Source organism: Paramisgurnus dabryanus, chromosome 6 (genome assembly GCF_030506205.2).
Source record: "Paramisgurnus dabryanus chromosome 6, PD_genome_1.1, whole genome shotgun sequence".
In the NCBI taxonomy this organism is placed as follows: domain Eukaryota; kingdom Metazoa; phylum Chordata; class Actinopteri; order Cypriniformes; family Cobitidae; genus Paramisgurnus; species Paramisgurnus dabryanus.
Genome location: NC_133342.1, coordinates 15,927,461 through 15,952,983, shown reverse-complemented (window position 1 = coordinate 15,952,983; position 25,523 = coordinate 15,927,461). Strand labels below are relative to the sequence as shown.

The following is a 25,523-nucleotide window of genomic DNA, read 5'->3' as shown; positions in this document are numbered from 1 at the left end:
AGTGCCAAGAGACACTAACGTTGCCTAAAGAAGACATTTGTCCCGAAAATGTTTTTTTTTTTTTACATATCTCCTGTATTTTCTGTTTGTATCTTATTAAACTAGATGGAAAAATAAATATTGATGGACAATAAAACTTTTAAAACAACCTGGTGGTGGTGGTGGCCTATTTAGACTTTTGCACAGTACTGTATAAAAATCTAAAAATTTTTATTGTGGTCATTCTGCTGATACTATAGGGGAACTGACATACCTTTGATTATATTTGTTTATCCGCAGATGGACAGGATCATCTCTTCTCCATGGTATATCAATGTTGACTGGTAGAGATTTGCAATATGCTCATTGTGGTAAAGTAATCCCTGCACCTACAGAAAAAAATTGGGGAAAAAATTCATAATACAGCCAAAAGCAGCATTAGAAAACAATGAACACTTTTGATTTGTGTGCAGCATAAGGAATCGAAAGTAAAAATATAGACGGCGCTCCAAATTACTGCACATTTGCACCTACAACAGTGCTTACTTTTGTGACCGTAAGAATGATACATTACAGATCGGTATTGAGTTTATTTAGGGTTAAAACACTGAATACAGCGTTTACTGCAGGAAAATGTGGTGAAGATTAATCCTGGTGTTATCTGAGATCAGACAGTTGTTTGTAAAGTAGAACAGATTGCAATGTTACTCGACATATGTAGCTGTTAACTGATAACGGTGAGGGATGAGTTATATGACACTATGACCTCAAGGGAATGTTTGTAAAGTATCAGGGAAAAGAACTTCACGTCTTTTACTTCCAGCCCTACACTAAGACTGATGAGACAGGTTTTGTTCTTTTGGCCTGGTTAAAGCAAGAGTGAAATGCTTTAAAACCATCAATCAATCAATAAATACTTCTGCCATGAAGGCCTTACTGTTTGTATCTAAATATATAACACAACAGATTCAGATTTGAAAATAAATAACTGTACATACATATAAAAAAAGTCTTGTAAGCTTAAGCAAAGTTATCAGTACAATATGATTAGCTTGAATAGCTACTACCGTTACAATGAATACAATATATTGTATTTTATTTCATAAGTATCTAACATACCCATTTAAGGTCTGCATTTCTTTGTTCTCTCTGTGAATGATTACCAAGAAAACTAGATTTAATTTAAATAGACTGCAGTCCAAAAAGGCACAGGGCACCATCAGAGCCACATGAAAACCTGCACCTCTGTAGCACTTTCAATGGATTCTGATTCACATATCAGTTCAGGATTACAGGCTTACAAGAATGACATCCAAGAAATGACATCTTAATACTAGATCAAGAATGTGTACTAATTCTGTAGCACGGACCATGAACAATTAAATAATAAGCTAGGACAGCCCGAAGCCAGCTAGAAGCCTGTTTAGCCAAGTTTCATTATGGTACTACGGTAAACAGATAGCAGCCCCTGAACATAGTTCAATACCGCCTCGGGCAGCTCGTGGTCCTGTTAGACTGGTAATGACATTTAAGGGGTGTTAAATGCTAATGTGGACATGCCAGCAGAGAGCTCTGCCTTCAGGCCATGAGCGGTTTCATCTACACAACTGTCCTGTTGTCCTTGCTGGCTCTATGTGGCTTTTCCAGTCGCCTTGCTCTATCTGAGTTTTTAAATTTGGTAAGCGGAAAGGTATCATGATGCATATCAAATCTGTAAAAAAGCCACTAAAAACACAAAATTGTCCCACTTACTAGATTTTATGCAAAAATATTGTAGAAAAAAATATTCGCTGCCATTGTTTAATCAAGTCATTTTAACATACTATTATTTATCTTGACAAAAGATGAGTTGCTGAAACTTATAAAATGAAGTTATAACAACTCATCTCAGTCAAAAATTCCAAATAAATAATAGTAAGTTAGAATGACTTGTAAACTTGATTTAACTTAAAAATTGAAGGCAGCAAAAATATTTTTAGCTTAGTGGTATTCTGAAAAGAGTGTTTTATAAATATAGTGCTGGGTAAGATTAATCGCAATTTTAGCGCATTCAAAATAAAAGTGATTTTTGGCATAATATATGAGAGTGTTCTGTGTGTAATTATTATATGTATATATAAATACATACACATTCATGTATGTATTTAAGAAACATTTGCATGTGTATATTTATGTTTATTTTTATATATTCTATATTATATATAAATTAAAAAAATTATATATAAATTTAAAAATCTGAAATGACTATATGTATGTGTGTGTGGTTAAATATACATAATAATAACACTCAGTACACACACACATATTATGCAAAAATCACTTTTATTTTGAATGTGATTAATCGCGATTAATCTTTTCCCAGCATATTATATATATATATAATATTTCACTAACACTTTACAATAAGGTTATATTTGTAATCATTACTAAATGCATTAGCTGAAATAACAATAAGCAATACAGTTTTTCGGTATTAATTAATGCCAATACAGTTATTCATATATTACACTATTCATAGTTCATGGTGCATCAATGAAAACTTTTGTTCATTGCTAGTTCATATTAGCTTATGCATTAACTATTTTAAGAAATACAATCTTATTGTAAAGTGTTACCAATTTTCTCTCTTAAGGAATACAAAAATAAATATATAAATAGCTTTCTCTTAGCCAACCAAAACAAACAACGACCAGTATAACCTAGGGTTAACTAACTAAAAACATGAAAAGCTCTACAAATAAAGTCTGACATCTTGAACTAGCAAAGGGAAACACGACACTTTGGATAGACAAAACAAAACAATCCAAAGACATAATTATGCAAGGCTATAAATGTTAGCGTACTTTGCGGCAGTGTTTGTTTTGTCTGTGATTAACAATTTTGCAACAATGTCCTCCAACAGACGCAACATTTAGGGAACATTTCCGAATCACACACACCTTTGTGTAGTTTATTTGTGAAGACAAAATGAAAACCCTTTAAAAACTGTGTGCCAGTATGTATGGTGGAGTTCAAGTGTGGTAGTAAATTTAGTAAATGTGGTTACAGTACTACTTTCCCACACCAAAGATCTCTTTCTCTCTCTGTAAGTCCACTCCCTCTTTTGTTTCCTTCCTTATCTGCATAATTACATTAAATTGGCTGACAATGGGAAATGAGAACTAGCATTCAATGAACCTCCATTGAATTAACAATTTCTAATTTCTAACAATTTCTCATTTTTAATGCACAAAAATGCCTGGTTTAAAATTACAAACAATTGCATACAAAATACAAGCAGTAAAAACCTTAACAAAAAACAAGCACTGAACGCTACACACTGTTAAGTTCTCACCTTAATCCAGCCATAAAAAGTAATGCATTTTAAGCTCAACTCGGCTAGCAATACTAACCAATTCACACTTAGTTTTTTGTATTCAAGAACATTGACTAAATGAAAGAGAGATGAAAGAGAGTTAAAAGAGCAAGACCTTAAGCAGGGGGATGGTAGAGAGATTAGCCAATGCAAAAAATGTTAATATCTTTAAATAAATGGGGTGTTAAAAGCCATGACCATTGACACCATGTTACCAGGAGCCGGTGAGTGTCAAAGAATCTAACATGACGCTTCTGTACCTTTCATAAGCAGCCAGGGTGTGGAGTGTGCCTCAACAACTTCCACTGTGGACCTCAAAGCAGATCCTTCAAGCCTATTTCCATAGTGAAAGTAATGTCCATCAAATATCCAACGTCAACAGCAAGTAGAATGTGACAGTATACCCCTTTCATTGTTCCCGTGCTACAAGCTCCCTGGTCATGATAGTCCTGAGATGGGGCAGCAAAGCCTAATTCCAAGAACTCCTGTAAAACCAACCTCTGTCCAGGGCTCAGTGGCTCTAGTGGATACACAAACTCACACACACTCGCATACACAAACACCAGGCCCTCCCCCATCTCACAAGCCCCCTCCCTCTTTCTGGCCATTTGCTCTTTGGGGCGAGAGGGGCATTCACTTAGGACTCATTCATCTTGGCCCTAGCTGACCCCCTAAGGTGACAGATGCTGTTGTGGAGAGGGACATACTGTCGAGCGCGGCACAATGTGCCCCCGCACGCCACACGCGTGCTGCATTTGCCACGCATGATGCGCAGATGCCAGATTCTTGACGTGACACTGGACACTTTCGGTGACCGCTTAGTACCACGCTTGCAGATGGGGGTAAGGATCATTTTCTGGGGTCCCGGCCTCTCTTCTGCCACTCCCTGTTTTATTGGGTCAATTTTAATGATACCAATGGCAAACTGGGGACACTTGCTAAAGAATGTGGGGTCAGTCCACATTTTGGTCTTGCACACACATCACTCCCCTCTTGCCTGAGATTGACAATTAACTGAGAATTTAACCTCGTTGTAAATAGTAGTGGAGACTCATCTGGTAAAAATAACTGGAGTATGTCAAAGCACATGATAGGAGATTGATATCCTGGGTTGATCATTTCCTATTGCATGCCCCAGAAAATTGGCTCAGAGGAAGTGGAGGAGATAGAGAGGTTTAAATTGCAAATACAGGATGATCGGGTTTCTCTGGTGCTTCAGGCTCTCTGTAAAAATGACTCCATCTTACTTCATCTCGTACACTAATGACAAAATATTGTGATTCATTCATTTACTCATCTCATTTAGGGCTTTCAGTAAAAATAATGCTGATCTGTTTGTGAATGTGAGAGCTCATTATAAATCAATAAGTCATCTCTCCAATATACATTTGATATTTAACTCCATCATGGCAAGTGTTACCTGAAGTTGCATCAGGTCGACCTTCTTAAATTACTTCAGAAAGTAAATATTCACTGTAGATTTAATCAACACACCGGGAACATGTTTTGTCTACAGCCAAATAGTAGGATTTGTTAATAATTGATAACAGCCTTGTCCGTGAAACAAAAAGGTGACTTGACGCAATGGTTCAAAGATTGCGCTGTCTTACAGCCAGTGGCACCCAAGCACTGAAACACATTTGTCAAAGTAATAGACGCAAAGAATTTCTCAATCAAACAAGAAAACTGCAATGTCAACAAACCAATGCATTAGACACATTAAAAGTATGCTTTTGGTGCTATAAAAGAGACAAATATTAGAATAATCATTTGGGTGATTCTCGCGAAAATAGACTTATGAGGTGTCATGAAACCTTTTGATAAAAAAAGTAAATGCTATCAAAATAAGAAGCAGACAGTTACAAACATCTCTTCATGTACTATTTTGCACATGATTTCAAATGACATACATACAAACCAATTTTGTAGTTTTTTCCACATTTAAGGGGAAAAGTTTCATTACCGTAACATGTCCATGACTGGATTTGGGTTTTTTGACTTGGAAAATGTATAATTAAAAAATAAAAAGCTTCAGTGCATGTTATACTATAAACATTTACAGTAAAGAAACATGTGGTATTTGGTAATCATTGGTAAATGTAGAGACAATAATAAGGAATATAAATGTGTCCAAGACCAATTTTCTCATCCTCCGTAACAATTTTCAATCATTGTTTAAGCCCTCAAGGAACTAACATTTAAAAAAAAATTGTAAACTAGGTAAGCAGTTCTTATTTTTTCTCCCCAGATAAAAGCTGAAATTTTGTATGTGATAGACAACGTTTTAGTTCTCATTACCAAAACATCAGTTTGTAAATGCATATATTTAATGTAATATCATGTTGCGGTAATGATAATTTTTGATAATGATAATCTAAAAAAATTAAATAATTATATAAGAAATATTTTTTTAAATCCTCTAAAAATAATGGTTATAGTAAGTAACCTTAATCTTATATGTGCAAAAAAAAAAATTTGGTTTCAAGGGCTTTTTAAAAAATCTGATGCTGGATACCTTCTAAATCTGGATTTTGTGAGAAACACCATTTGCATTTTTCCGACCACACAACATATTTTATAGAAAATAACAGCTTTACAATTTCTAGATTGTACAGTACAGTACGCTAAGTTTATTATCTGCACCATCAGTGCTTCCTTTACAACTGTTGTTGTAGCAATATACAAGAGTTGGTCCAAATCGAGCCATATACTTTTTCTCACCTTAATAAGAATTAGTAGATAGGAGCTTAAGCAGTATGGAAGTAAGCTTTAAACAATGACTGCCCGCCCTCAGAGGGCTTTATTAGCCCTCCAGAGTCATTAATGCTGTCATTCTAGCTAATCTGGAGGCTTTGTCCAAACATTGTTTATTTTAATTGCAAGGTTTCTAGTTAATGCCATTTGGACCACACAGCGTCCATGGACATGTAAAGACTCTGACTGACAAATGCTGGATATATAATATAAGACACAGCCGACATTTTATTTGTGGGAAAACATCCCCAAACTATAATACCTTTGTTAAGACAATAAAACACAAACATAAAGAAACAGCACAAGTTCAGTTATTAGAATACCCGAGGTGTCAATTTTAAGCCTCCGACTTTAACACTGACAGACCTTAATGGGTCAATGGAAAAGGAGAAAGAGAGCAAAGCAGAGGTTTCCTTTGCTCAATTGAGCTTGTGGGTGAAACAAAAGAGCCAGTGAGTGAAGTGTCCCTCCTCTTGGTCATCCTTCAGCACTGCTTTGAGTCTCTGGCCCTGGGCACTGACAAAGGGAAGTATCTTTTCCACCGCCATCGGAGAATAGATGATTCATGTGGTGGTGGCTCTTTCAACATCTTCTGGAGTTCTGCTTTGTCTTGTTTTTGGCTTCCTTTTCAGAAGTGTCCCATTCTCTTTAGGTACAGAAGAAACTGTCTCATCACTGCCAAACAACATTATTGTTTGAATCTAATGGGACAACACAACTTGGTCAATCTTTGGACCAAACTAGATCACAAACTTGTCCAGGAAAAGCATGACTTATCTTCTTGGCTTCGTTCTAATCCAAATCCAATTGCACAAGCTTGGGGTCAAGGTTGGGGTATACCAAAATAAAATAAATAAATGCATGTGATAAAACTTGATTCCCTACTGCGAATTCCAGCCAGGCCAACATTGTTTAAATTCGAATGGGAAAAATTGAATCTAGAGTGTCAAATAAATCTAAGCTGGGACATATGTGTTATGTGGATGACACAAATCCGAAATGTGACAAAATTCTTGCCCTCACATTTCTGTTGGGTTAATTACATAGATGGGGTGAGATCAAAACGTGATTCTAACGCAGTGACAAATGAGCATCAGGTGGGTAGGAGGGAAATATTAAGGTGGCAATTGCCACAGCTCATCTACGTCTTCAGGAGCTATCTACGCAGTGTCAGAAAAAACAAATACACCCTAACACGGACCACAAACAACAGTCTTACAATGCCACCACCACGTGAAAGCCGATGATGCCATGGCAAGTTCTGCTACCCTGACCACATGAGGTATATTCCAGGCATGAGGCGTGGGGTCTCACGCCGCTTGTCACACCGCCGACAAGTTTGTTGTCTCTAAACCCTGCGCTCATTTGCTTATTAAAGCCCTCTCACGGACTTCCCGCTGGGGTCCTGAAGTGCAAATCGGGGCTTTTCCAGCAAGGCCAGCATATGAGCCAGGGTAGCGGAGATAACCATTTCTGCTTGGCCACACGGACAACGGGGGAAGGGAGGGTTGGGGGGAGGCGACACTACAAGCTGAAAGCCAAAGCTGAAATCGGCAGAGGGGAAAAAACTCTGACTGGTCAGCATGGGATTGGGTCTAGGGGGGTGACAGCCCGGGGAGAGGATTAGTTCAGCGGTGGACGGGGGTAGCATTGGTGGGCCAAGGTTAGCCAGGGTTTAAAGGGGTGGAGGCCTGAGAGGATCAACAAAAGGAGTATTTGGGCAGATGAAGAAGTCATCATCATTAAGCCACTGGAAGTTTACTGTCCAGTTATAAAAGTGACTGGAAAATGAGAAGGGCAAGAGGGCAACTCTGAGATACGGTCGGTAGACTGCAGCGGTTAGGATTGTGGGAATGCTGAGCTCATTCAGTAGAGTGAAAAACTGGCCTTTGTGTACTGATTAGAGCGCTGACCTTGCCATATGCAAAGGTTGAGTACATGGGTTTAATTTAACTTTTAACTAAATCCTCAATTTAGACAAACGGTTTAGTTCAGTAATCAACAAAAAGTCCCTTACAACACTATTAGTGCTATTTAAGAAAGCAAGAAAGGCAATTTCAAAACCAACGTAGAAGAGGTGGCCTGATTTAGGAAGGGTGCAAAGTGATCAACACAAGAATAAATAATTGTGTGATTAATATAAAACAACTCTTTAACAAGACTTGTTTCGAGTTCGCCAACAGACTAGAAAGGCAACTACAGTTTTACACCTCATAGCCAAAGGATTGGGGCCACATGCTAAAACCACCAATGATGATGTTAATACTAGTATTAGAGGATATGCTTTATTTACAAATGTATTCCCCTAACTCAGCTGGAAGAGCTTTCGTCTGCAGATCAAAGATCATGGGTTTGATCCCAGGGAAGGCACACACAAAAATGTATAGGTAAAGTCTCTTTGGATAAAAAGCTCTGTCAAATGCATAAATGTACAACGTATGGTGGTATCCATGGGAAATTCAAGTGCCATGATACCATGACAACATACAAAGAACTCTTTGGGTGAAAAACAGCAAAGCTGCTCAGGCCAATAAACCAGAGACCTGCGGATGAACCCAACTCTGCATTTTACAACGCAGACCACAGCTGAACGCTATTATTTACTAGGGACAATAATAGTCTGACTAATGGGTCAAATGCATTTCTTTTACCTGTATGATTTGTAACTCATTCACTGTTATGCTCTGCCGACCAGCACACATTTGGATATTGGCAACCGTTTATTTTCCTAATGCATTTTGGCTTAAACATTTGGTAAATTCACACATTTACCTCCCGGTTCCTAATGGTTTGTTTGTTCTGCTCTTGTTCTCAGGATTAAATGGACCGACATTTTTGTTACAGTGTAAAAAGGGGTCTTGTTTAATGGCCCTGTGTCACATGAAGCACATATTATCAAAACAGACATGCCTTATCAGGTGACAAGGGGCAAAGAGAGGTCAGATGTGCTTCCTGACACGATTCCCCCTGCTTTGACGCTTCATCCATCATTATTTAGTAGAGGATTACAAGTGTGGTGGCCAATGTATCTCAAACAGATGCAATAAAACACATGAAGCCAGGCGAGCCATCACAAACCAAAAGGGGGAAAAACATGATAATACAAGGCTTCTTTATCTTGCACATCTGGTTAACTGGAAAAGGTCAACTACAGTTTTACACCTTTTTCTTAAGCCCGGTATGTTGATACCATATGCCAATGCTGAATTCACAACATGTCAAAACTACTGTGAATATATAAAAACAAATAAAAATCGTTCCTGCCTACACCAAAAGCTCATAAATTTCTTAATTTTAAGAAAATTGAAGTGGCCACAACAGATAAAGGTAGAAAGACATCTTACATATTTCTGTTTTTTAATTTGGTATTTTAATATTGATTTTAAATAATCATAGCCAGTGTTACTAAGTGTCTGTGAAAACATTTAAATTTAAAAAATCATACATTTTTAAGATATAAAGTAAAGATCCAGTTCCATGAAAACATTTAGTAAATTTCCTACTGTAAAAATAAAAAATATATTTATCATTAGTAATATGTGTTGCTAAGGACTTCATTTGGACAACTTTAAAGTGATTTTCTTAATATTTGGATTTTTTTGCACCCTCCAGATTAGATTTTTAAATAGTTGTATCTCTGCCACCTTTTTTTAAAATATCCTAACAAACCATAAATCAATGGAAATCTTATGTATTCAGAGAAAATTCAAAGATTTCAGAGAAATTTCTTCTAAGAAATGTTGAAAAAATGACCCTTATGACTTGTTTTGTGGTCCAGGGTCACATATAACCTTGATTTTTTTAAGGTCATCTCAAAGATTGAAATTAAAGTGAAATCAATGAGTGAAATCAAACTTTGATGTTATTAATCTTTTCATTAGATTATGAGACTTTAGCCTGGATTACACATACAGTCACAATTTTGCAAGAACTAAGTAAAAAAATAATGCAAGTAATCAACACCTCTCATATATCTATTTTGTCACTACATGCGATTCTAAACAAATGTGTGAACAGTTCAGTGCAAAATTTTTATAATAAACTTTAAATTAAATAAACCATATAACATAAATGCAGCCAGAAGTAGTATTAGTATTTAATATAAAAACTACTAGCCTAACTCATATAAATGTCAACTATTGTTAAAGACAGTAATAAAAAATAATCAAATAATGAGCAATAGCACAAATAAATACAATATAACAAACCTACAAATGATATAAATAGTGATGTTCATGTTTTCAAGTTGGCCTGTACAGTAGTTTTCGGGTACAGTAAAGAATATATTATTTAATACTGTCTTTACTGAGTAAATTGGATTAATCCTTATTAAAGTTACAAAAGTTATTCAGGCAAGACAAGAAAATTATGATTTTTTTTGACTTTGTTTTTTTTACTCTTAAAAATGCTAGGTGTACTGTCACTTTAAATGGATTTAATATATTGTTACACACGAAGCTGCTTATACTTCCTATATTCATTTAACCTCCTAACACCCGAGCTTTGGTTTGTCTTTATTTCAGATTTCTCCCAGCTATTTTGGGGTTAGGAAGAACCAATAAATATAATAACAAAATATTTTTCTTTGAACATGAAGCAGTGTATTTGTGCATGTTTGTGTACAACAGGTTCCAGTGACACAGAATTCATTATTTTGGTACAAACAACAAAAAAATGTGACATCCAGGTCTTAGGAGGTTAATGTGTAAAATACTTTTTTCTACTATAATCATGGCATTTTGAGATTATTTTGTTTAAAAATGTCCAGTCAAGTGCAGGAAAATAAATTTGTTTTTGCGTGCTGTCCTTACTATTTGCTTGTACTAGCAAGTTGTCTGAAGCCTTCAGATGCAGATCACACTTTACTGTAGATGTGCGATCAAACAACACTCGAGTAAAGTATTGAATTCTTAAAATATTTAAATTTGCCAATCGGGCCAGTGACTGTTGCATTGCTGCAAAAAACACACATTAATTGTAACACTTTTGTAATAATTATCTTAGCAATGATGCACAGAGAAATCCCTTATGTTGCAGTAAATTAAGTAAATATGTAATAAAATTCCAGCAACGTTGGTATGCAAAAGCGCCTTTTACAGCAGTGTCCGGTGCGCATTTTTTATTTTAATCGTGCATGAGCACCTGGGCACCAGTTATGTGCACCCCTGGTTATGGGAAACAACATGAACAGTCACTTTCCAAAAAATGTAATAGATAAAAATAACAATCTCACATTTCTACAAAATACAATACTAAGATTGAATAGATTTAAATGAATAGACTCAAAGAGAAAAGAAGGAGAGCTTTCTCTTCCTCAAAGTGACAAAGCCATCTAAAATAAGTGAGTGACGTATGAACAATGAAGGTCTATAATGTTCTCAGGAAAGACCCCTGTCTTCAACCCCTCCACATATCCTTGTGGAGCACTCAACTGTATCCACCATGCTCCTTTTCCTGACCCCAGGCAGCCTATGCTGCATCAGACCTGGTGTGCGTGTGGTGGGTAACATTAGTGTCATGCTGATAAAGCTGGGTGAGTTGCCCACGGTGATACAATTGACAATTTAAATCCTCTTGCTCCTTTTTTGTTGTTGCGATGTAACAAAGGCAGGTTCAATCTACTGTCCTGTGCTGACACAAACACCTTCCAATACAAATCAAGCAAAATTGTGCTGCCTGGGAACCACCTGACAAGTCTCAGATCAGTTTTGCATCATGCTGAACAAAAATTTAGCATCATTGTAACCTAATACTGTAAACCAGTGGTTACCAACCAGGAAGACGGGGCACACGGGGAGGGCCCTAGCAGATTTCCAAGGAGGCCTCAAGATGACTTAAAATTATCAAAAAATTTGACAAAACAAGCATTAAAATAAGCTAAAACAAGCAAAAACCAAGATGTTTCTTTTTTTGGTCCATTTTAGTAGCGAATATACATCTGTCTAGTCATTCCATGTTCTATTTAATTTGATGTGAAAAAAAAGAGCCTTCAAATATTGTTGTGGGCAACTTGAAGTGAAAAAGGTTGTGAATCACTACTGTAAACTAATGTACTATAATAGAAATACCTATTAAGTTATTCATAATTAGTTTTAGGCACCTCGCCATAAAAACTTACTATAGTAAACACAAATTAAGCCAAAACATTAAAACGAAATAAATACAATTATTATTATCTTAAAATCACAGTGCAACAAAATGGTAAGCTTTTTAAACTGTAAGAAACGTTTATAATCTTTATTTTACTTTTTTTTTAATTACCACAGTTTTACTGTAATACTATATTTACTATTACTTTTGATAACTTCTTGTTTGAAAATATTGATACAAGTGTATATCAGGATAATTTGATTGCTAGTAATGTATCAAATCTTAAAAAGCAAACAACAATGCAATATCGATTTTTTTCATACGTTTTGAGTTTATATCCCGCCGCTAAATAACAGACATCTTATCTCTAAACTTCCAAGAGTGACAGGAAGTACTTGTTAAGGTTTGCATATGGTGGTGTATTCTTGATGACAACTTTCCTAAAATGATATCCTATTCTATTCCAAAAAAAAAAAAGAAATACCACAATATATTGGTTTGTATCCGCATACGTATCATATTGCCAAATTATTGCTGATGCACAGTCCCAGTAACTTAAGTTACCATGGACAAATTTGGGTTAAGGGCTGCTACTGGCATTTTGTGTGGCAGTATGAGACATCATTTAAACAAATATAACGTACATTGCAAATTGCATTATATTTATTTGCAAAGTATGGTGTTAAAACATTTATTAAGAAAATATTTGTTGATTTCCAATAACCTCTCTGTAAGATTACTGACTCTATGTAATCTTATCCTATTTAGACAAACTGATGACTTTTGTTGCACACCTTCAACCCAAATATTTTTTTATCAGATTCTAAGGTGTGAGCAGTGAGCACTAATCTTACACTATAGTAGCTCTAGAGAAGTCTGTTAATGTTAAATACAGAGAGTTTATCTGAAGAAAGTCCAAGACCTCAGCATGTCTCTTTACAGGCAAATATTTACCCTCATTCTTATCATAAGCAACAGGGCCATGGGTCTAAATGCTTCCTGAGGACAGATGAGCTTTAGCCAAAATACAGCAACTCTTAAGACTCTTTACATTAAGACTTGATCCTTTCATTATGCCCGTTATGTTTTAGATATGTCTCAGTTCTGGTTTCCTTTTCAATATTATCCGATTGCTTAAATATTCACTGTATAATTTGAGGTATCGATCCATACTGTTATTTACTTTGACAAAGTTTAATGCCTTAGCAAATAAGACGAAACAGCATTAATATTAACATATATGACTACGGTAATACTAACTAACAAAGGAATGAGACTTTTATTTAGTATTTAACACACATATAATTTCGTCAACACGCTGTCCCTTTCAGTAGCTATTTTTAAAATCCTTTACATTTTAGGTGAAATCTGGGAAAAGCTGTTGGATTAAAGTGATTGGTAAAAATAATTGGTTGATGCATTAATGCATGTGATAGGGCCAGTAATTTTTTTAGATCAGGCCAGAATCTAGAGACAAAGACTTTCTCTCTCTCTCGGCTAGAATGTGGAGTCCTACGTAGGTCTTGGTCACCGTGACTTTGGCCAGACCAGACCGCCCCCATTGGCTTTCACTCCCCAGCCCACATGCTATGACCCTCCCTTGAGCCAGCACGAGTGACCTTGGGCTTAGCAGAGTGTGTGAGCTCTGTACAGAAAACCAAAAACAGAAATGATTACAGAACACCCTTTTATGAGGTTCATTACATTGTGGTGAAGAAATCTCCCATTTTGTCAGGTCCATCCAGCATTTCCAAATAATGCAAAAACATGCAATAAGGTGGAGTATTTGTGCAATCGGGATTATCATCGCAGGCCATGTGCTGGAATAAATTACCCTGCTGTCCTGGAAAGTCTATGGAGATTTAATAAATCATGCATGCGTATATGTTACTCCAGGGATCTGCTCCGATCAAGTGCATGAACAAAGTGTTCCTGTTGCTCATTTGGTATGACACTAGCAGTTCTAAGCTCATGATGAGTTAGATTCCCACGGAATGCAAGGAATATTAAGACATAAATCCTGATTGTGCTGCATATCGTTTCAGATACAAATGTCTGGCAAATCTGAAAAGCAAAACCTCAAAAAACTTGTTTGAATTGTATGACACGAAAAGGTGATTTATTTGACCCTCGCACAGATGTTTACAAGAAATCGTACTGTGCATGCAGAATACATTCTGTACCGTGGCAAGTAAATCAAGTTGATCTTGTCCGCAACCTTTCACTTTGGGTGAACAACATGTACATAAGTAGACAAGCCAAGGAAAAAAGCCAATTTAGGTAACAGCTAGAGAGAGAGAAAGAAGGAATGAATCATTTGGACATAAACCAAAAGAACTCATCTGCCATAAAGTATAAAGACTCCTACATGAAGAACAAATTACACAATGTGAGTGTTAGTTGACTGTGCAAACCTGCTAACAAAATGCTAGGGTATTGTGAACGACTGCTGAAGTGCTTTTAGTTTGCTGTCAGTGGATGTTTAATAGTTAAAAAGAAAACACCAATACTAAGTCTCTATGGTATCTATCCTTCTATTTGCCTTTTTTAAATAATAATGAAGGGTGTAATCACACTATCCAAACCGAACTGCACTTGATCCCCAAAGCCTGGTTCATTTAGTTTAAACAAATTGCACAGCAATATTTCAGGCATGTGAGGGGGCTGTGTGTCATTGCATTCTGAATGACTAGAAATAAAAAAGCCTAATTCAACAAACTTAATGACCCTAGTGATGCATTACATGACATTTACATTTATGCATTTGTCAGATGGTTTCATTTTAAAGTAGCTTAAGCATGGAGTATAGTTGTTTTTTACGTGTACACGAAGGTACAATATGCGCGTGGTTAAACGCACAACCTTGCAAAGTATAGTTTATTTGATTCGTACATGTACACAGATGTTCGAAGCATGCATATTGCGACAAAATGCAATGCATCTCCTGGGCTTTATATTACATTATCCAATTTTCAAAAATCTTCAAAAATTTAGCAGTGTGCATGATTCGCATACTCTTTTAATGATGAAAATTGCATCCCACGCACCGTACGCGACCCCTCCCTATGCATAAAAATGGACCATAGTTCGTCCTTTACAGTGTATTTAATCTATGCATTGTTTTATCAGTATGTCTGTTACATAGGAATCAAACCCACAACCTTTTTGCACTGCTAACACAATGCTCTACCAATTGAGCTATAGGACTCTGTATATACTGCTTGTTTTAGTTTACACAACTAATATATTTTAGGACATATTAGGAAGCCTCTAGCATAAATACTAGAATCAGTTTTGCTAATCATGCGTTAAACTCCAGCTATGCGGGACAACGACCTCCACACTGCCCAGCACAGCCACCTCATTCTTCAATCCTTCAAAAACCGAGCTGCTGGCAACCCCCTGGCATTGTTTCCAGACATGTTTCCTGACAAATGACTGGAGGCCGGACTAGATAAGCTGGGTACGCCGAAGCTGGTGGAGATATAAAGCTTTTGAAGCAGAGGAGGTCCACAACCCATCTGCTCCAGATAACAGCCAACAGACCTGTCAGCGATCACGATAACCATGACAGGATGAGGAGATGCACGTCCATCTGCGGCACGTCCCAAAATACTAACACAACAACACAAACGTCTGTGTACTTCCTACTTAACTCTTACAACCTCAGTACACTTCACTAACTAACAGTAGACCAACAAAAACTGATGCCCAGGTGCTTTAAAAAGTTTTGTTTTTACAAATATACTAAGATTTGACCTGCATTTTAACTACAACTAATTATTATTAGGTTTCAAACACATCTTACTCTAGTTTTAGTAGTCTTTATCTCTACCAGTAAAATTTATTTCTACACGTAAAAAAAAGAGTGACAACAGCTTTCAGGTCCAAACAAAGATATATTAGCTGATGTAAAGGGCTTTGGAGGAGAGGAGGCCACCTCCTGTGAAACGATCAATGCACATGAAAGCAAGAGGTCAGCAACCTTTGACATCTCCATTCAGAGGGGGGAGGGGACATGATCTTTTGTAAAATTAGCTACATTGATCCAATTGTGTGATATTGTCGAATCCAACCCCAGACTGTGTGGCAGACGCTTCTTTGAAATTTGTTTCCCTGTCAGAGGAAATCTCTTTAATCTGAACACTTTTAATATTACCACTATTGCTTAATTATTTTGAATATTTTGAGTATTTATTATATTTTAAAATAAGTATAATAAGTATTTGTTATATTTAAAATAAGAGGTTCCTGTAGCTAATTTGGTAAAGCATTGCGTTAGCAGCTCAAAGGTCAAGGGTTTGATTCCCGGGGAAAACACATTGAGATAAATGAATAACGCACTGTATGTCACGTTGGATAAAAGCGTCTGCCAAATGCATACATTGAAATATCTAAATAAAATGTCCAATGGGATCGCAGGACACATTTTTTTAAAGACACCCCACTTGAACGACTTTGTAACTCAACTCCCCCATCAGTGAGATTATTAATAACGGGCGTACACACCAGAAGCGAATTTAACTATTTGCGCAAGTAGATTTCATGCAAAGACAAGGATTGCAGCAAACTCACATGGGGCGATGCAAATGACGTGAATTGGGCGGCGCGATTGCTACAAACACACGATTTACCCTAAATGAGTCTTCCGCTCAAGTTGAAAATATTTAACTCAAGCAGAAAATTCCCAAGACACAAAGTTTAATCCCGAGAGGTAACACGTTTGGTGTGTACACAGCAAGAGTAATGACGAAATATATTGTGAAATGGCTTTATTTGGCTCTTATTAAACCAATCAACATTGCCACATTCCCTCTGGTTTTACGCAGGGGAGGGGAAAACAATGCAAGAGGAGTTCCAGAAATTCTTGCCCTGTCGTAAAAGTAGTGGACAGGTTAAAAGTTTAAAAGACATCCAGGTCTCTACTGCAACTGTTGAGACTCATGGTTTAGGACAGGGGTCATCGTTGGTTCCCAGAGCCGTCAGGTGGAAGGGGGGCAATAGGCCACTGACCGCTTAGGTAACTTCAAGGTGGGGGCAAACTTAGCTGCTTCAAATCAAGCATGTAGGCTGTAACGGAGGATGATTCAAATCAGTGAAGAGGATCAAGGAGGTCTATAAGGAACATGGACAGATGGTCTGTTAATATGACCAGGAATATTTATGGCATATCTGTGTCTAATGAATAACGGTGGTCAGGTTGTACAGCGCCACCACTCGATCACTGGATTGGATGTTTTTGTGCAACAGCTTGGAAACAATGAAATGGTAATAAAGGGCATGACAATAGCTGTGTTTCCATCCAAACATAAAGCAAATCTTTTTAAAGTTTGCAAAAACAGAAAATAAAACTAATGCAAAATAGGTGCGTTTCCATCCAGTTCTTAGAGTGCATAATGATGGTTTGGTAACCTAGTAAGCAGCAGTAAACCAAATAGAGCAATAACCTGAACCGTTAATGACAGAAGCCAGAGGCATAACGCTAGGTCTATGGCCGAGGATCCTGTGCATTTCGTCATTAAACTTGAATGTTGTGTTTTCCCCTCAAAAATGCTTCTGGACAGCTTTACGTCCATGTACCCTTTGTTTTAAACTTTTGCAGGTGCTTCGTGAAACATTCCTGGTCTTGTCAAATCCATCATTTGAAGTAACAGATTGGTCATATAGGTTCAATGTTTGCTATGTAAGACTTTATTTGACATATGCGATACTAGGGATGTTAACCGATGACTGTTTGACCGATGGTTGACCGTATCAACGTTAAGTTGTCGGTTGTTGGTTAAAAAAAGTGATCACTAAATTAAGCTATTATAGACGCTACTACAGTTAGTCATCTCTTTCTAAGATCTTTTTGTGTGAAGTGAATAAATCCTTCACACTCAGTTTTTCATAACTCACCTTTGTACTTAATAAATCAATAAAAAACATTTGGCGCTATGTCACGGGTTTGGGTTCACACGCTCACAAGGTTTGCGAAAAGTAAATGCTACAGGCAATTTTTTTGGGTAAATTTCTTCATTCGAATAGTAAATAAAATACAGCAATAAAATTATTAAAATAAAGTCTCCCTGATTGTGTTCCAAATTATTAACAGTAAAGTGCAGATGAAGTTTTGTTTTTGTAAATCCTCAGACATGATTTTTACCACTTAATTAAGTTCTTTGTAGAAAGCATTTCTTTAAAGTGAATTTCGTTTTGTATAAATTGTATCTTAATTTTAACAAATGTTTCATCAACCAATTGCATGTATTTAATAAATAAAAAGCAAATATAGCAGAGAATATACAGTATTAACCGGTACGTGCATGAAGGTGCCGGCACGTGCTTTCACTTGCATTGCATTGTTAACTAGAACGCACATCATCATAAATGAATAAAACTCAGCATAGGCCTATATGCCTCATACATTATAGCATTAAATATCTTTGCTGCATTTGTTCTAGAACAGACAAGGGCTTTCTCGCACACAGTGAGTTAGACCAGCCTTGGCCGGTGCGTCTTTTACGCATTCTGAAGGTGCCTGTTTTATCCATTGGCTTTATCCATTGGTTGTTGCAGTCTTTAAGGCAACATTCGCATAAGATGGGCTTAGATTTGGAAATACATTACATCTACATTTCAGTAGTAACAGATAAGGGGATGATGATCATCCTCTTTCTTTATTATTGTAAGCACTACCTCAAACTAAAGCGGCGTCTCTTTGTAGCTGTCATTTTCTAAAATGAGCTGCGGCAATTTTCAAATGAGATTCTAACGCTAGACAAACGCATTTATTTTCAACGCGATCACCTTGTACCTAAACCATTTAGAAACTAAGCAGCCATTTGTCCTCCGATTCGGCGCCGCGTTCGCGCTGTAGGGGATTTTAAATAAGTGATGAGTGGAAGGGCAGCGCCGGGGCCTGTGTGTGTGTGTGTGTGAGGCAGAGCGGCAATTGCGAAATTGCAGGCGCGGCTCGAAATGGCTGTTATTTCAAATAGCTATGCGTAGCAAACTAATAGGCCTATCAGTTACCTGGTTTCAACCGGCTTATGAGGCTCGGTGGTTGGTCAAGAAAATATTTAGTTTTCGCCATCCCTATGCGATACCCTCATCAATTATTCGCATGAACTCTTTTTCGCACAAAACAAAAACCACCTCAAGCGAGTGTAATTTATTTTTTTATTCCAAATTTGGCGTTTCCTTTACTCATTTCTGTTGCGATTTTTTTTAAATGAGCATAAAAGAAGGAGGATGGAAACTTAGGTAAAGAACAAAGATACAGCCACAATAGTTACTGTCCATGTCAAGCATCCATCCAAATGACAACCTTAAGGGCTGCTAATCAAGGTGTTTTTAGCAATATAAAAATAGATTCTGGTATCCCCAGAATGTAACGTTTCACCTAAAAATACACCACAGATCTTTCATTATATGATGTTGAACATGGCCATTTGTGGCTGCAATGAAAAACGTGCTGTTTTGTGTGTATTTCTTTAAATCCAAAGAGAGCTTCTGTTCCTCTCCTCGTATGCAAAGTAGGTACACACACTTGTGCTTTGGGCTACATCAAAACATGTGTCTCTGGCAGAAGTTAACTACTCGCTTATAAGGCAGAGTCTGTGATCGGTTATGGTTGGGGCGTAATCAATGTGACATCACTTTGATGGGGGATCCCCATCAGCCTGTTTTGTGTGACTGTTGCGGTTTAAAGGAGATTACACAAAGAAGAATAGATGGATTGTATAATAACAGGATGTTGCTGAACACACACTGGCAACTCATTTTCTAATAGAAACACATTTAAAAGGGCATTTTTTAGGTTAGGGGGGCTTTAAGATCTAAAGATTCTTAAAAAACTGCCAAGATTATACAGTATCAAGAAATTGTTATTTGGTCCTACAATTGCTGTCAATGTACTCCTAATGCTATTTTGTTTCTGGGAGACAAAATAATTTAGCAAATACACAATTACACCGTGAAAACGTTCAGTGTGAATCATTTTTATAGGCACTGTATAAGAAAGAACTGAACAGCGTGTCCTGAATGGTTCATAAAATCACATGCCAAACAGATTGCCAAACATTTCGTCTGCCAAAAAATCCACACACTAAACCCCACTCATGATCTACTTACAAACTCTCAGTATAAGCATATTTTTTATTTTTTTTTTTGCAATGAAAAGCTGGATAAGCCGTGACTGTTAGTGTTAACAGAACATAAATAAAAGATTTTAATATAAACCATTAAGTCTGTTGTAAATAACTTTCACTACATTTGATAACCATCAACTACCTTTTCTCCAGTTAAATGCTATTAAACTAAGGAGAGTACAGCTTCACTATTAAACATCTATCAATGACCTTCACCAGGTAACCATAGCCACAAGGAGAGGAGGCAATATTCATTTGTACTCAACTAGAGGTGCTTCTTTTTCTCACTGATCATAGGAGAGCATTTTTACATTCCAAATGTAAATTTAAAACAGATTTATTTCAGGGTTTCGACTCAAAACTGCTTAGTTTTTGGTCAAACTGCCAATATATGTATGACATGGGATCTTTTTATTCTAATATAACATTCTGTCATGGTTACCTTAACCTCATTTCATTTCAAAACTGTATGAATTCTGCAGAACACAAAATATATTATGAGGAATGTTTCAACTGTTTTGTTCATACAATAAAAATGAATCAATACTCAAATATATTGTTCATAGTCCACTGAATAAAGTCATAGGTTTGCAATGACATAATGGTAGGTAATGTTGGTCTGGTTTCACACTCGATTCTATCAAACCCCGGTTCACTGGGTAATCATACAAAAGGATGCAAAACACAATGTGACTCAGCATATTTGTTTGTTGTTTAATATGTTTGTGTTGTCATGCACAGCAGAGAGAGCGACATCTGCGCATATGTGCTTTGAAATGTGGAATTCATCTGTTGTCATGGTAATCGTTCATTGTGGAAACAAATGATCAACGTCATTGGCTAAAACGCATGCGCAGGTTATTTGCTGTCAGGTCCAAGGTGCATTCACGTGAACCGCGCCACAGTTGCATTGCAACCGAGCTCAGACCACGTCCTCCAGGTAGTCCTGGCTCCGCATGACAGCTTTCAAATTAAAAGTTTTCATGCAAACCATCACTGGTTTCACGCATAACTGTCAGTGTGAAAACGGCCTTATTTTTAAGTGAATTATCCTATTAACCGTAGGGCTCTGGGACAAAATAGTATCTTATCTAGACTAATGCACAGGAGCTAAAATGCAGTGGAACAGGCTGCTTAATAAAGATGTTCGCCTATAGAAAAGAAACACCTGCTGCTTGAGTCGTGGTAAATGTAAAACAATAGGAGGGATTTTAAAAGCTAGCTGGGCAACTCTTTATCTCCCCATCTGCACTCGTCATTATTGGTCAAAAGAGCCTTGTGTTTTTCTGCAGCACTGCCGATACACAGCAAAAATAAAACAAGTTTTATTTAACTATTAAAGTTTTATTAATTTCATTACTAGTACTGGGAAAAGACTAATCGCGATTAATCGCATACAAAATAAAAGTGATTTTTTGCATAAAATATGAGTGTGCGCTGTGTGTTATTATTATGTATATATAAATACACAAACATTCATGTATGTATTTAAGAAACATTTAAAAATATAATAAAATATTAAATGCCAATATTTTTGCCCTTTCCCAATAGCCTTACATACACATTGATGTGTTTGGAGAACACTTTTATCTAAACCGACTTAAGCCCGAAGTATAGTGTGTTTTTTACTTGTATCGCACGGTCGAAGGCACAGCCTCGCAAAGCATAGTTCATTTGACTCGTACAGACATTCAACGCATGCGCATTGTGACAAAATACAATGCATTTCCTGGGCTACATACAACATTCTCCTATACGCGCATGTCCAACGCATCCAAAGTACGTGCAGTTACAAAAATCTATAGACCAATTTCGTGTTTGCAAACAGAGATGACGTTTTTTTGTGGGCGGAGCCAAACTGGTTGCAGAAAGTGACTGCTCCGCAGTAGGGTTGTGAAGTGTTTTAGCATTAAACCGTGATTTTTATGGATCCGGTGTTCTGTCGAAGTCTGATTTCCCTATGTTTCCCTTTAGTGCACTGTTTCTTATAGCGTTTTAATCACGTTACGTTTATTTTTTAGATAGATAAAAAGTTTAAATGGCTTGGCTACTGATATGCATGTATGTAATGTATATGTATTGTTCTTTTTTGCTAAATCAATTATTTTTACAGTCTGAATCGCTAAAGTACATATAAAAGCAATACTATCATGTATTATATATAATAGCGTTTATTAAATATTGCATAATTTTCCTGTTTTCTATTTCTTCCTTATATTTATCTTACGTGTTTGTTCTAAAACTATTATAAAAGTATTATGTTTAAACATACATTAAAAAGGCCTGTTTATATATTAATAACACTTTACATCATGTGTGTGTGTGTGTGCTATATTTATATATTTATTTAGTAAACATAATAATTTTAGAACAAACAGGAAGAAGACATAAGCTAAGATATAAAGAAATAAAAATAAATAATAGAAAACTAAAAAATTATGAAATATTTTTAAAAAATTGTGATATTATTCCTTTTTCAGTATAAAAAAAACATTTATTCTGAATAAATTATATTGTAACTTGATAAAAATGCTATGAGAGACACATGGAGGGAACAGACTTCGACAGAACACCGGACATCTTCTCTACTTATTTTCTATTCTAATTATTAAAAGATTTCCAGATGATTTCCTCGCTCCATTCTGTCCGTTTAAGGGCTTATTGTAATCATAAACACCTACGTTTATCTTCAAATGATGTCTTCGACGGTGGTATTTTATAAAAATGAAAGCCATCTTTTTTGGCATTCTTATTCTGACACTTTACAGCACCAGGATATTTTCTAGTGAGTTATCTTGCTCTTTTCACTCGAGTCTAATTCATTTCCACTGTTTTTCTGCAACCGCATTGCGCGCGCAGCTTGCAGTGACGTAACTGTGATGTCTACTCGAAATTGGTCTATACTGATGACAAAATTTTCGTCACGCACTGTATGTAGACCCTTGCGTACTGTATGCGTAAAAATTGGACTATACTTCTAGTTTTACAGTGCATTAAAAGTATACATTTTATCAGGGGGATTTAACCCATTACTGTACAAACTGAGGTACAGGAAGACAGCCAAGCTACATTTTTTTTTAAATATAACAAAATTTTACATTTAAAATGCTTTAAAGCCACAAAGCATTGTTATTCATCTTAAAAACATTCAACGTTAGTTATTATATTACCTTATATAAAATATATGCTCTTATTTTTTTCTTTTTATTTTGAAATGAAATATAATCAAGAAATGCTCTTTTTACGTGTTATACATTTACAACAAATTAAAAATTGGTCAAAAGGAACCACTATGAATCAACACTAGAAGTGAAGAAATGAAACGGCATCTATAATTTTAATGGTAAATAAAACAACTTAATTGTATGCTGATTTAGCTGATTGGTCTGCTTTTCTTTGTTCAGTGATTGATCATCGTGTTACACAGATCAATACTGCATACTGAAAGCCAGCTCCTCTTGACTTTATTGATATCCAATACAGTTTATATTAGATTTTCCACCAGCCCACTTCTCTTTCCTTGTTATGACAGATGGATGCACCACCACATACATGACAATGTCAAAATAGAGGATATTATATTGATAAATCACTAATCATCAGGAAACACAGAGAAACATATGTGTGCTGTTTATCTCCTACATATAAATCGCATGAATAAACAATTGGCAAGTAGGAGTTCTTGTAAAACCGCTACCCTGGTAACAGGAAAGCTAAAAATAAGAAATCAATCAACAATAGAGGGTCTAAGTCACATTCAGCTGTGTTATCTGTGTAGGAGATGTCAAGCAGCTTTCAGCAGAACCTTTGTGTCCTCACTGCAGGTTCCTTGCCCATACAGACAATAGTGTTTCATGTATAACCGTGAAGAAGAGCTTAAGGGTGAAGAAGTGCATTCTCATTGGCAGCCAACAAACAGCAAACAAACCTTGGCACTTTATTTAATACATTCCGTGGAAGCAGGGGTGAGCCAATGTTGCATTTAAACGGAATGAAGTTCAGAAAGAAGAGTGACAGTGGGAATCTTAAAAGCTGACAGGGAAAAGTGAACCTAAGGATAAGCTGATTTGCCAACCAACGTTTTAATATGTTTTTTTTCTTGAAGATACTACCAAGAGAAATGCTGCAAGCTGGGAGGAGAGATCACAATTCAACTTTAGATTATTGGCTTGAAATGAAGATGAAATATTGAGCAATTATGTTGCATTCTGTTTTAAATAACTGAAGCCTTTTTAATAACCTAATGATTTTTGTACTAATCAAATAAAAAACTGATTCATGTAAAAATAAGTGTATTTAATTGTCCCTGTTTGTTATCATATATTGGTGCATATTAATGGAAATTACAAAATGAATAATTCAATAAAAACCTATTATTTTAAAGTACACTCTAAAAATGGCTGGGTTATTTTGATCCATATATTGGACTAAACACATGTGTAAAAGCTACCCAATGCTGGGTTAAAAATGACCCAATGTTGTTTGGTTAAACAACTCATTGGGTCAATTTTAACCCAGCAGTGTGTTCTGTCCAATATTTATTAGGGGTGTCATGATTCTTGATTACATTTTCGATTCTAAGGTCACGATTCGATTCGATTCTCGATTTTTAAATTATTATTATTTTTGAAAGACAAAAAATTATATGCCTTTATTTTTATTATTATTATAGTTTCACATTAACATGCACATTGCGTGCTTTTCCTCACATGGTGGTTTGTGGGCTTCACTTTACGCGAGAGAGCTTGTAGAGAGAGGATTCCTTCTTGCACGCACATGGACTTAATGCACCCGTCTTGGACTCCTTCTAGTATCTGAAATAAAATCGGTGCGTCATAAGCAGCTGCGCTTCTCTCTGTCTCACGTGCACGCGCTCTCGTATTTGTCCAAAGTCTAAACATAAACTAAAGTAGTAATCCTTACGTATTTGTTCAGTTTTATGTGTTTCATGCGAGCTGAGGCAAACTATCCCTTTTGTTTAAAATATAACCCGGTGCATCTTGGTGGCTCTCTCGCGCACGTGCAGAGAGCTGCACTCTGTCCGAAGGCAGATCACTAGGTAGTAATCCTGTTTATGCTATGCATTACAAGGAGTTGCAGCAATACATCCCTCGTGTTTAAAATACAAATCGCGTTCCGCTGGACCCATTTTTTTAAAGGCACCTCTGAGAGGATTTTTTCCCCCCTTGACAAGCCGAACGGACGTGACATGG

The 25,523-nt window shown here is 36.4% G+C and overlaps 1 protein-coding gene across 2 annotated transcripts in view; it reads right to left on the bottom strand.

The window, feature by feature from the left end:
• Positions 1–25,523, bottom strand: part of greb1l (GREB1 like retinoic acid receptor coactivator) — a 61,565-nt gene that overhangs the window by 31,011 nt on the left and 5,031 nt on the right. The window contains exons 1-2 of one of the 2 annotated variants that reach the window (XM_065268059.2): positions 3,595–4,584; positions 254–368 (exon numbers count right to left, since the gene is read on the bottom strand). The gene's annotated coding sequence lies outside the window, so the exon portion shown is untranslated. Of the gene's footprint in view, positions 1–253; positions 369–3,594; positions 4,585–25,523 lie in introns of those variants that run through there. The other variant, XM_065268066.2, reaches the window with a different exon arrangement.